Source organism: Odocoileus virginianus, chromosome 20, assembly GCF_023699985.2.
Source record: "Odocoileus virginianus isolate 20LAN1187 ecotype Illinois chromosome 20, Ovbor_1.2, whole genome shotgun sequence".
NCBI lineage: Eukaryota > Metazoa > Chordata > Mammalia > Artiodactyla > Cervidae > Odocoileus > Odocoileus virginianus.
Window position 1 is genome coordinate 39,249,660 of NC_069693.1, and position 13,823 is coordinate 39,263,482.

The 13,823-nt window shown below is 39.2% G+C and overlaps 1 protein-coding gene across 5 annotated transcripts in view; it reads left to right on the forward strand.

Moving 5' to 3' along the window:
• The window catches only part of TOX3 (TOX high mobility group box family member 3), a 117,723-nt gene that overhangs the window by 22,278 nt on the left and 81,622 nt on the right, over positions 1–13,823 (forward strand). The window contains exon 1 of one of the 5 annotated variants that reach the window (XM_070451308.1): positions 7,285–7,356. The exons of the other annotated variants lie outside the window; for them this stretch is intronic. The gene's annotated coding sequence lies outside the window, so the exon portion shown is untranslated. Of the gene's footprint in view, positions 1–7,284; positions 7,357–13,823 lie in introns of those variants that run through there. 5 annotated transcript variants of the gene reach the window in all.

Sequence of the window (13,823 nt, forward strand, 5' to 3'; positions counted from 1 at the left end):
GTGTATGTGTGCGTGCAGGCACGTGTACGACACTCAATGGGACTCAGATGGATGTCCCAGTGGTAGAAAGTAGCAGAGGCATGAGAAGAGACCCTCCCTTTAGCTACTGCCTTTGTAGTCCAGGCCTCCACTATCTCTGATTGCAAAGAAGCAATTCATACTTGGTTGACAGTAGCCACTGATTTGAAATTGATGTTTTTCCCTTTAGGTGTAGTGGTTAAAGTTGCTGATGGCAGGCTGCACACTTCTTAACAAGTGGCCAGATGTCTGAAGTAGAATTTGATTTGTTATTTTATTTTGTTTTACTTATATGTCTAAGTAATTTAGGGAAGTGCTCTGGACTCCAGATAATGTTCCTCCCCCCGCCCCCCCATTTCCTTTGCAGTAGGAGGGCTTCAGGGAAAAGGGCAGAAGAAAAAAAGAAAACAACCCCACTAACTTCTTCGAGTGGATCATCACATTTTAATAAATACATGGGTAGCCCTCCTCCCCCAATCATCAACCTTTGTGTTCATCCAAAATGTTCTTCAGTCATTTTATTTACTGTAGCTGATTAGTTGCAGTGAGTTCAGCACGCACGGTGGCAGTCAAGTCCTGCATGTTTCCTTTCCAAAACTCAACCCCCAAACTCATGACCTAGGAGGGGTGGGATTGGGGGATGAGAGGGAGGCTCAACAGGAAGGGGACGTATGTGTACTTAGAGTGGGTTCACTTTGTTGCACAGCAGAAAGGAACACAACACTGTAGAGCAATTACACTCCAGTTTAAAAAAAAAAGAAGTCAAACTTCAACCCTCCTTTTTTCCCCCTTAAAGAGCATGCCTTTTAGACTTTTGTGGATGGGGGAATGGCAATCCACTTCAGTATTCTTGCCTGGAGAATCCCATGAACAGAGTAGACTGGCAGGGGACTGTACAGTAGTAGACTGTACAGTTCGTGGGATCACAGAGTTGGACACGACTGAGCGACTAACACTAGACTGCTTAGACTTTTGAAACTGGAATAGAACAGAGCAGAATTTTTTTTTTTTAAATTATGATCATTCCAGCTAAAGAAACTGATAGAGGAATTTTACTTTAGCTGAACTTGGGAGGTAGGTATGCAGAGGAGGAAAGTCATAGAGCCACGACCAGGCAGCACATGGGGGTTCTCAGCAGAAACCCAGAGGGGAGGACAGTCTGCATTTGGGAGGGTCTCTCCAGGCACACTGCAGAAGTTGGGCTTTATCTTTCAGGTGCTTTGCTGAGGATCATGCTTATACTTCTGGAGGTTGGGTAGACCTGGCATGAGGTGCTGAGGGGCGGCCTGGGGGTGGGAGGTTAATGGGTCCTGGGTGGGGGGAGTGGAGTAGCCGTGTTCTTCTCACAAGACTTGGGTCCCTTTTAGCATCTCTGAGAAGAGGTAGGGCCTGGGGATGTTCATTTCCTTTATGTCTGGTTCAGAAATGCCGAAGTCTTCCAACATCTCATTAAGGGCCGTTGTCCTTCAGTACACGTCCCCATGGTGATTTGACATCATTTGCATTTTCTGGCCCATCATGTAAATCATAGTCATTTTTAGGAAGAAAGAATCACAAACATCTAAAAAAACTGACTTACATTCATTTCTCAAATTCTGCCTCGAATATATCCTTTTCTTTCAGGCGATCAAACGTCTTATCAGAATTATTTTTTAAAACTGAAATAGACCCCTTTTAGGGCCTATTGGATTCAGTGAGTTATTAAATTTCACATCTTCCAGGGTATATTTTTTCCTGATGCTATAGTTCAAGATAATGTTTTTTTAATACTACATGCAGAATTCCAGAGATTCATAATAGCTTATGACATCTTAATGTCCATAGTGACATTCCACTGGTCATATCCAGCTGTGATAAACAGCTCTGTACTCTATAAAGACGACAGTCACTAAGTAAAATGCAGGAAGATGCAAACAGTCCCTGGGTCTTATGAATAATGTTACAGAACCTGAATGTTAATTTTGAAGAAAACACATACTTAAATTTCAAGTTTATGCCTTCAATTTGTAGTCCTTTTATTCTTCCAAGAAAAAAAAATATCAAGCAGCTATACTTTAAATGAATTTAATGAACTGCAAAGACTGACATTTTCACTATAAAAGTCACACTTCATTTAATGAGTAGTTAAATATTGATGCTATATTAAAATACAGGCAGAATAAAAATGGCACAATGGATTTCAAAATAGGAATTCAGGGTTCTTTTATGTTGAAAATTTCATGAACGGAAAAAAAGTATCATTCATCAGAATGTCTTCATAAACACAAATATTCCTGAACAAAAAAAGCATATTAGCCTCCAGTACATAAATCCCAGTAGAGGAACTGAGGTAAGTCTCTCTTTCACTGTTTGATTCTCTATCAGTCTTTGTTGCCTAAGGACCCCATGGTGTGAAACAAGGTTCTTACCTTCAGTGAGAAGGATGCTGAAATTATAGGAGCGGAACCTAGTTTGCTTGAACTGACTTGCTTAGGTATGAAGAAAAAACCCCTGTGTGTTGATGACTATTCTAGAAAAATAATTGAGTTAGGTCCTATTAGTCCTATTATTCCCTGCTCAGAGCTCTCCAGTGACTCTCTGACACTCAGTCAAAGCCAAAGTCCACATAAAGGCCTGTAAGGTCTCAACTGGGTGGCTGCCATGATCTTCTTGATCTCATCTCTTAGGCAAGGCTCACTCTGCTCCTGCCGCCCTCAGAAACTCCAGACACACTCGTATCTTTAGTTTACTCCCTGTAGTCTGGTTCCAAACCCCTTTCAGCAGTGTTTTCATGTTTCCCTCCCTCATCTTCCTAAAGTCTTTTTTCCCAAATGTCCTTTTCTCAGGGAACCCTTTAATGACCAACCCTTTAATGATCAACCTAACCAACCCATTAGGACCTTTTATGAGCCCTCTTCCCTTTCCATGATATTTTTCTATCCCCGCTTCTCGTCTCCATTTTCCTCACTCATTTGGTCTTACAATAGACACTATTGATTTCACTGACTGCCTGTCTCCCCCGTGCCAGGACATAACATTTTAAGGGCAGAGAGTTTTATCTCTTTTCTTCATTGCTAAATCCCCATTGCCCAGACTGGTGCCTGCTTTAGAGGAAACATTCAAGAAGTATTTGCAAAATGCACAAATGAATAAAGAAAGTGGCTTTTTTGTTTGTTTGTTTGTTTGGTTTTGAGGTAAAGGTGGGAAGCATGCCCCATAGTAGTTGGACCTGAGGACCAGAATATCAGGAGAGACCCCTGGGGTATAGATTTGGGAGTGATCTGCGTGGGTAAGGTGCCCAACTCATCTTGGGTTTCCTGGGACTCTCCCAGTCTTCGCAGGAAAAGAGCCATGTCCTAGGAAACCTCCGTCTTGGGTAGACTGGGATGGTTGGCCATGCTGTGCACAGAGAACGTGCTGAAAGCTCTTCGAGTTTGCAGGAGGAACGGGCTTACAAAGCCACCTGTCATAGGCACCCGGAAGGTGACATGTGACTGCAGCTGACTTGCCTGTGTATATGGCTGAGAGCGGAACGTGGACTCCATCTAAGGGCATGGTGGCACCTCTGTTCTGACCACCCATAGTTCCAGGGAATTAAAGGAGCTAATTCCTCCAATTAGCTAAGCTAATTGTTTAGTATTTTCTAACTCCAGAGTTTTCAAGGGGTTCCAGAAATTTTGATCCCATGCTATTTCTCAATTTTTAAATCTTGGCAACTAGTTTGAAACCATCCAGGTGTTGCATATAGCCTGTGGGCTGTCATTTGGCTATCTCTGCTGCGGTGGACTTAGGCTCCCAATTCTTTAGGAGACAAGTCTTCTGAACCTTAATTTTAATCCTTAAATGAAAACAGTCATTCAATGTCTTTGTTGTTTGGAGAAAACAAATCCCATTGTTAGTTGTAAGTAAAGGTCTTATGTGGAAATTTGGAGTATAAATATTTGTGGAGTATTTCCAAAAACTAGTCTAAGCATGTGACCTCTATTAGTAAATTTAATCCTCAATTCTTAAGGTAAGTCCTGGTAAGGTCCCAGTTTACAGATGAGGAAACAGAGGCGTGACTAGATTAAATAACTTATTCATGGTCAAAGGCTCAGAGGGGATAGATATGAGATTCAAACTCAGCAGGCTGGTTCAGAGCCTGTGCTCCATACTCTCATGCTTCTTAAAATTTAATGAGCATCAGAATCACCTAGAGGGCCTGTTAGAACCGAAATTGCCGGATCTCACATCCAGAGTTTCTGTCTTGGTCTGTGGTGGGGCCAAAGAATTGGCGTGTCTAACAGGCTCCCAGGTGATGCTGTTGCTGCAGCCTCAGGATCTCAGTCTGAGTGAGCATCACTGCTCTGAACCATCCCGAGGCCTCTGAAGGGACCAGAGACCATCGGAGAGAATATACTCCCATCCACCAGAGTTGTGTAGATTCAGTCCATCTCTGCAAAATGCATACTCTGGTGATTACAGTGTCTTCCACAAAGGCAGCCATAGACAAAGGCAGAACACATTTAACAAATATAAACTGGGTTTCATGTAGAGTGAAGTGCTTCCTGGACCCTTGTGGCCTTACACAATTTAAGTTTCTTTGCAGCTGCATACTGAAGACCTCTGTGTGTATTTCCAAACAGCTGACAGAGAAGGTAGGCCAGCCAGGGATGGGAGCAGACAGCTGGGATGAGTTTATGTAAGACTGGAGGGAGGGAGGTGGTGGTGAACCTCAGCCATCAGTGGGATGTGATTTGATTCCTAGCTTTGAGGATATGTCATTAAACCATACTGAGTGATGTAGAAAGGGTTTCTTTTCCATTTCCTTTTCAGTCTTTTTACAGTAATGAGGAAAATCTCAGTTTGTTGCCACTATGTCATTAACACCTAATACTTGCTAATCTCTCTTTTTTAATAGAGCTTGAAAGAAGAGAGGGAAAAGCAGAGGGTGGAGAGAAGGAAGGAATCAGGAGGGATACATAGGCAGAGAGAAAGAGGAGGAAGAGGGGAGACATAGGACTTGGTCACAAACTTTCTGTAGCTAGTAGCTTGCTAGAATGAAATTGATCATTTTTCTTTCATTGTATTACTTTCGATGGTTATGTTCTATTTATGGCAAAGAATACTGGTTTTCTACTTATGATATAAATTTTCCTTTTGTTAATAAAAAAGCATAATTTTTCTTACTCAAATGGTGGAATTAAAGAGAAGCAAAGGCTCACAATGCTTTAGCCACAATTCCCGAATTCTGAAAGCTCTGAAAAACAAAGTTTTCCTTATTTTAAAAAAAAAGTTTACTATAATACATTTGCAACAAAACCTGAACCAAACTTAGGTAAGACTGTTTTTATTTTCTACTTATCCCCCTTCGTGTGAATATTCAGACATTTTGCTGCAGAAATATTTGTGTATTTGATTATGGGATGCTGCCCAGACCACTAGAGGTATCATGTCATAGATGGAATATACATTGTATTACTTTTCTAAATCTTAAAAACGCTCAGCTGTAAAACACATCTGTCCCCAAGATTATGGAGAAGGAAGAATGTGGATCTGCTTTAAATGGCAAAATTCATAGGGGTGGTATACAAATAATTGAAATTTGGCAGACACTGATCTAGGGTGAAGAGCTGTAATTTGAAGTGCATGTCTTTGATCCCCTGGAGAAGGTCACGGCAATGCACTCCAGTATTCTTGCCGGGAGAATCCCATGGACAGAGGAGCCTGGGGGTACAGTCCATGGGGTCACAAAGAGTTGGACAGGACTGAAGTGACTTAATACGCACACATTAGCGTGAACAAAGCAAGCATGTGATTTAATAGTTTCTCAGCTTTAGCTTGTTATGAACAGTTGCTAGTGGTTGTATCTCTATTTGTTGTAATTGTATTTTGCATCAGATAAGGTGCTTGTCCTGCTGCTAAGCCTGATCTTTTGAAATAAAGGCTTTTCAGGGAAGTTATAATAAATGACAGTATTTTCACTGGTAAACTGAAGATATTCAACAAAGAGCTAGTTTTTTTAATATAATTTTTAAAATTTATTTAGTTATTTTTGACTGTGCTGGGTCTTGGTTGTTGCATGAGAACTTTCTCTAGTTGCAGTGAGCAGGCTCTAGAGTTGTGCCTCGGTAGTTGGGGCATGCGGGCTTAATTCTGCGGGCATCCCAGATGAGGGATCGAACTGCTGTCTCCTGCATTGCAAGGCAGAGATACATTCTCAAGATTTTTTAAATTACTCCTATGGATTCACTTTTTATATTGAGATCTTATATACCATTGCTTCAGAAAATTGGGCACATCTGACATGTGATATCTGCACCCATAATCCAGTTTCCATGAGGCATGGTATTTGTAGGTCGTTTTATTGCTACTTCTACATAAGAGGTGATGTCTGGTGTTTAAACGCATCTTCTCAGTGTGAAATGGCTGATTGCCCAACCATCATATCCCTTTCTTTTGCTCAGCTAGGATTCACTTCTTTCATCCAACCCAGTCCAGCGAAGAGACAGAAGAGATAGCAGCAGTAGAGAAGTAGGATTCAGGTGCTCACAGAAGACAGTGAGAAGTGATGAGGGGCTCCTGTCTCAGGAGCGTGGCACATTGCCTTGGTTGCCTGACAACCACCTATCCCATAGAAAGACCTAATCTCCTGCTACGGTTGGCTAATGGATCTTGGTGGGCCAGCTGACTGTATATTTTATAACTCTGTGTGATGAGTGAACTGGTGCTTGTATTTCTAGTTTAAATAAGAAGGAAGCATTTGGGAATAAGGAGGTATAGATTTCAATATAACATGTGTGAGCCAGTGTAGATTTCATGGGTTTTAAACAATTTGTAGCTTCCAAAATGTTTGTAGATAACTCAAAACAGTTTAGCCCCTCCATCTGCCAAGGACATTTAGTGTGAGAAAAGGTTGGTTTTATGTGCCTTGAGTAATACTCTTTTTTTCCTTTAATCTTGGCAATAGTTGTCTCTTAATTGTTCTTACCACGAGGAAGGATTTCCTGATAACTGACATTTAGCCTTTCTGTAACTTCTTCCAGTTACTAAAGTCAGTCTCATTGCTTATTGTCTTTGGTGTTTACACTCAAGTGCAAATTTTGGTAGAAAAAGGAATTGAAGTGATTTACTTAACCACAGAATATTAATGGTCATTGAAATATGATTCAGATCAGAAACATCCCATCCTACCATAGAAGAGAATGTTTGGAAAAGCATGCATTGTTCCTCATGCTTGAAATCTGTGAGAAATCGATCAAGTAAAGCAGTTGTTCTTTTTATTTATATTTTTCAGATGGACATTAAGCCCCTGATTCTAAGTTACTCTAAGATGCTTTTCTCCCCTGTGCCACACACATAGTATTGCGTTTTATAAAGGTAAATGTAGATATTTGAGAAATACATAGCTGGCAATTCTTGTAAATATTAAAATTCTGTACAGGAATATTGATATTAAAGCTGTATTAGGACTGATACCATTAGCAGCAATATAGAGAAGATGTTTTATTAAATACTAATTTCATATGTTATTTAACAAGTAGCTGGCTTTGAGCACATTAATCTCTCTTTTTAATTCAAGGTTGATGGTCTGGGTCTTACATAGTGTATCCCTGAATAGGCCATTCAATAACTATGCAAAATATCTATTTCTCCCATGGGTATTTGTGCTTTGATATATTCTGATCCTTATTAAATTTAAACAGGATCAAATTTATACAGCTCTGGCAGAGATTTATTAAAATACACTGAATGGACAGCTTGTGGGAGCGTAGTGTACTGTAATAACATATGCCTTTTACCAGAGAATAGTAATTATTGAGAATCAAATAAATCTGTAGGAGGTTAAATATATATGGAAAAGATATCAATTGCAGTTCTTCAAAACAAGACTGAAATATTATTTGAAGATGTGTTACTGGGCAGAATAACGAACCTCATCCTTTTAGACTCTAAATATTTGGTAATATTTGACATGCAGGTTTTTAGAGATGCTTTAAATTCCAAAGGAGGGGAGGGTGGAATTCAGCATTATCAGAAGTGTTACATGTGTTTCACATACTCCAGCTGTAGAGGCACCTGTTTTTTACTTTGCCCTACTTTTTATTAAATAAAATTGAAAGCATATGTATTTATGGTTTGCAAGAAATCATTTTTTGGAAGCAGAAATCTGTGTCTCCTTTGCTTGGGGGTTTGGGAGAAGGTGCACAGATGGACTCAATAAAAACTTTTTTCATACTTTTCATTGCCTATATTTTTAAAATATTATTTTTGTTCTTAATTGTGTGTTTTCCTTATATATTTTCTTTTATTTTTTATGTAACCTTTTTTAAAAGAATTTCAAATTTATTTTTTAATTGAGAGAAAATCATTTTACAATGTTGTGTTGGCTTCTGCCACACAGCAGCACAAATCAGCCATAATTTTACATGTATCACCTCCCTTCCCTATATATTTTCAAAATGGTCTTGGTTTGTTTAATCTGATGGAAAAGTTAGTGGTATTCCCAATTTATTAGGTTTTTTCCTTTGGTATGATGGCGGAGGACAGCTAGTACTTACTTAACTTGCAGGTAAGATACATGTAGCCTATCGGTTCCCATGGCTCCAATATTATATCCTTCATAAATTGTTTAATTATGTTACATTCATCATTATTAGTTCTTTTCTCTCCTCTATATTTATAGACACTCTTGGGAGCTGATTAGGGCATCATCAAGGTGAAGGGATCTCTCAGTGAGGCAGGGGGAGATCTTCCCATAGCAAACCATCCTGGCTTGCCACTATGTCCTCCACCCAGGATCTGAGTTTCTTTCTCTGTCCAGTTCTTTCTAGTATAGAGGCAGAGGCGTAGGTGGAATTGGCCACTCATCTTTTCTGGTCAGAATAATGACAAGTGTTAAGTAAGAGTAGACCAAAATGTCCAAGGGAAGCTTTGAGTGGTGGTGTCTAGGGGGAGTGAGTTAAGACACTCCCAGAAGTTGCCCCAACTCTGTCCTAAATTAGACTGAGTGCTGGTAAGGAATTATTGGCCTTCTCCAGTGGCCCAGTGGTAAAGAATCCACCTGCAATGCAGGAACCCCAGGAAACATGGGTTCAATACCCGGGTTGGGAAGATCCCCTGGAGGCAGGCATGGCAACACACTTGCCTTTCTTGCCTGGAGAATCCCATGGACAGAGGAGCCTGGTGGGCTACAGTCCATGGGGTCGAAAAGAGTTGGCCACTGAGTGAAGTGACTGAACGCAACACACACACAAGGGATAGTTAGGGCGGGGGGTAGGAAATCTATTTTCTACTCTGTATTAATCATATCTAACCTAATTTTTGTACTTAATATTCTTTAAGCATATCATCCCTCTCTCTGTGTTTTGTTAGAGTCGCTGTTTGCTTAATGCATTCGTTGTAGTATTTTTAAAAAATAATTACTTATTTATTTGGCTGTGCTGGATCTTAGTCGCAGCACACGGGATCCTTGTTGTATGAAGCAGGATCTTCCATCACAGAGTATGGGCTCAGTAGTTGTGATGCGAAGTCCCTCTTTGTAGTATTAGGCTGGGTCGTAATTAATGTTTGTGTGTCTACGGCAGGTACTCTGTAGAAATGATTCTTTAGGTTCATGGTGCGTTAGGGTTTGGGGTTTTATTTTGTCAGATTGACTGAGATATAATTTACATGCAAGTGCAACTTTCCAGTCTTAAGTGCACTGTTTACATTTTGATGAATTGGTACTGAATTTGTACTGTTAACAACCATCTCAGTGATTACAGAGCATTTCCATCCCAAGAAAGGTTTCTTCATGCCCTTTAGCACAACTTACCCCCAATCACTGATCTCTCTACAAGATGTTTATAATATGCATTTATGTTTAAGAGAACTAGGTTAAATCAATAAATGGATAAGTGTTTAGCTATGTCCACATTAGTAAATCATTATGGTTAGCATAAACGTTAGTTTTTTCAGTCTTTTGCTACATTTTGGTAATACTGAGTCATAATCGAGAAGAGGAAATATCAGAAATTTGAGTAAAAAGTTTATATCAATTATGGTAAAAACTATTTTTAAATGCTCTGAATAATTTTTTTTATTGACTCTGTTGCCAACTTTTCTCCCTCATTATTGCTGATGAACAAGACAGATTTTTCTAAGTGCACACAAGTGATGCAATTAAATTGGAGGAGAAGGTCCCTTTCTCCTGCAATTATTATTATTATTTTTTTACTTGTGTGTCTGTTTCTATGTGGGGAAAATATCATATTTTTTCTTTGATAGTATTAGATCCACAGGGCTACATAGACCTCCTTTCTGAAATTTGAAATTTGATTTAAAAATATTAAGTGAGATGACTTTTTAATCCAAATGCATTCATGTTCATCTTTGGTTGGTTTTCTCAGACATTATGTTTGTGACTATGTTGGAAATCTGTGTGGAATTTGAAAGTTATTTTACATTCAAGGTCATCTACAATGCCATGGCTTTGAATTATATCAGCTCAAAGCTCTTTTCAGTTCTAAGTAGATAATTCTTTGAGTGTTTTTTTTTTTTTTTTTTTTGCAATTATATGTGTGCATGTTTGATTTGTGTGTGTGTATAGGTGTGTACTTACAGGTCTGTGTATAAAGATACACACACACAAAGAGAAAAACCCCAAATGACTGTGCTATAGATATTTTAGAGCTATCATGTTCAGAGGATTGATTGTAAAGATCATTAAAATAAACATACTATGTGTTGATTTTATCAGTGTGAACAGTGATGAAGACAGAAAGCTATTTGCTGTTAAATTTTGCTGTGAAAGTGTTAGTCCCTCAGTCGTGTCTGACTCTTTGCAACCCCATGGACTGTAGCCCACCCCATTCTGTCCATGGAATTCTCCAGGCAAGGATACTGGAGTGGGTAACCATTCCCTTCTTCAGGCGAACTTCCTGACCCAGGGATCAAACCTGGATCTGTTGCATTGCAGGGTGATTCTTTAACATCAGAGCCACCAGGGAAGGAAGTTAAAGGGCAAAAAGAAAAAAAAAAATCATTATTCTGTCCTTCCATTTCATCTCCTTCACATTAAGAGTAACCTGATCACTACCTTCATAAATGCCAGGCTCTTAAATCCTGCAGTAACAAGGGTATGTTTTAGTGTTGTCAGAACTTTTGTTTGCACCTGGTGCTACACTTGATCACTGAATAATTGAGTGATAATGACTGTTATTTTTAAACTAAAGTATAACATCAGAGGAGGATGAGAAACACATAATGATTAACTTCCCAAGGGGAGTAGGGAAAATATTTATGTGTCAAGCATGGTAGAACTGTTGAAAGTACATGTAATCAGCTATGCCAACTCTGAACAGAAGTCATGAAATGATTTGTTCTGCAGCTCAAAAAATCAGACTCTTTTTGAAATTTCATAAAGATGAAAATTCAAGCAAAGGAAAATGAGTAGAATTTGGACACCAGTGAACAAGAATTAGGAAACTATCATAACAAGCCAAACACAACTGTTCAGGACCAAGGACAGTGGCACAGGCAAGCCTCTTCCCACTTAAAACATTCCTTTTTCTTCTTTTTTGGTAAACTCTTCATAGTTACACCTTAAGTTATCCATTTGTTTCATTTACTCATTCAGCAATTATCTATTGAGTATCTATCTTGTGACAAAACAAGACAAATCAGAGCTCTGCCCTCATGGGACTTGTTTTCTCTTGGGTCCTTTCCTAAAGTTAGCTCTTTTATAAAGTTATATGCTCTTTCTCATCTTCTGGGGCTTGGCTCCTCCTCCAGGGTAATTCCTATCTTCTGCATAAATACCTCCTGTTAGATTCTCAACCTACTGGTCTTCTTCTGTTATATTCACCCTTCCCTAGTTTTCATGATCTTTGTGTTTCTAGAGCTATTGAAGTTGTAAGTACTGTTCTTATCTCAGCTTTTATAACCATATTGAGAAAATAATTACTGTTTTCCTTATTTTTAAATGACTGTTCTAAAGATGAATGAAGGGTGCTCTGAGTAGTTTAGTGGTTAAGTATCAGTTGGGTTCTTGCTCAAAACCAGTTATTTGGGGCTTTCCTGGTGGCTCAGTGGTAAAGAATCCATGTGTCAATGCAGGAGACATGAGTTTGATCCCTGATCCGGGAAGATCCCACAGCCCATGGAGCAGCTAAGCCCATGTGCCTCAACTACTGAGCTAGGGCTCTAGAGCCCTAGAGCTGCAACTCTCTACAGCCCATGTTCCACAACAAGAGAAGCCACCTCAATGAGAAGCCCACACTCGCTGAAACTAGAGAAAAGCCTGATCAGCAGTGAAGACCCATCACAGCCAAAAATAAATAAATAAATAAAATCTTAAAAAGAAAAAAAGCAATCATACGGAGTTAAGTTTGTAAGCATTGGCTCTTGAATTATGACTGAAATGATACCCAGAAACAGAAAACATACAATGTCTAATTTAAAGAAGGTATCTATTTAGCCTCTAATAATTTGGAATTTGCTAAACTTGCCAAAGAATTGATGCTTTTGAACTGTGGTGTTGGAGAAGAGTCTTGAGAGTCCCTTGGACTGCAAGGAGATCAAACCAGTCAATCCTAAAGGAAATAGCCCTGAATATTCATTGGAAGGCCTGATGCTGAAGCTGAAGCTCCAATACTTTGGCCATCTGATTCGAAGGACTAACTCATTAGAAAAGAGCCTGATGCTGGAAAAGATTGAAGTCAGGAGAGGGGACAACAGAGGATGAGATGGTTGGATGGCGTTGTTGGTGATGGACAGGCAAGACTGGCGTGCTGCAGTCCATGGGTCGCAAAGAGTTAGACACAACTAAGCGACTGAACAGAACTGAACTGCAACTTGTATTGTATTTAAGAAGTCTGATATAGTGGGAAAACATAGATCTGGAGCTTAATAACCCTCTGTTTGACTCCCACAATTAACCCTTTATTAGCTTGGTTCCTTTGTATATGTTATTTAATGATCTCTGAACCATCATTTCTTTATAAATAAGGGAATAGTAATATGTACCTCAACACATTGTAAGTCTTAATGAATGTAAAGCATGTAGAAAAATATATGTAAATTCCCTGCCCTCCTTTGTATTTTTGTAAGTAGTGAATTTCCCCTTATTGTAAAATTTTTTATGTTTAAGATTTTTCAACTTTAGATTAGTCTTTCTATTCCAAATTCTAGGCCACTCTGCTTTTACTCAGTAGAGCTTTAGTTTTAGAACTAGAATAGAAGCAACACAGAAAAATCATGTCAATTTTATTTTGGAGAAGAAACCAACATTTACTGAGCCCTTTTAGGACCCCAGGTACTCTGCTAGAATCTTGGTATTTCTTATCCCATTTTAACCGTGAGAGAAATTGTTTTCAATTTCTCCCTCATCTAGTCTTCTGTAATTTTTACTCATGCCTTTACCCTTGGAATGATCCTAATTATATGAATGGTTGTGAAGTATGGGGCTGGTCCTCAGTATTTCTATACATTGAATATACAAAGAGGAAATGGTTGTTTATCATCTTTGTGATGAATATGCCATACATCTCCAGGTATCGTAACACAAAATGTTTCTGGAACACAGGTAACATTGTATTTCTGGTTGTTTGGAAAATGGTGCTGCCGGTAGTGATGACTATCAGAGGGCAGGAGTGAAAATGGAGAGCCAGTTGGCCTTTTGTGCAGTATACATCCTTATTACTGTGCTTGGGGGAAGGCTGTGAATATTCAGTCTTTGTATTGGAGTCTCCACCTCTTTTTTGTTAAGCCCCGCCCCCCAAGTTAGTTGCAGTCTGTTTGCATTATGGCCGTTCTTCCCTTGTGATCCACTACTATGGTGCCTAATATGGTATGTGCATATATAG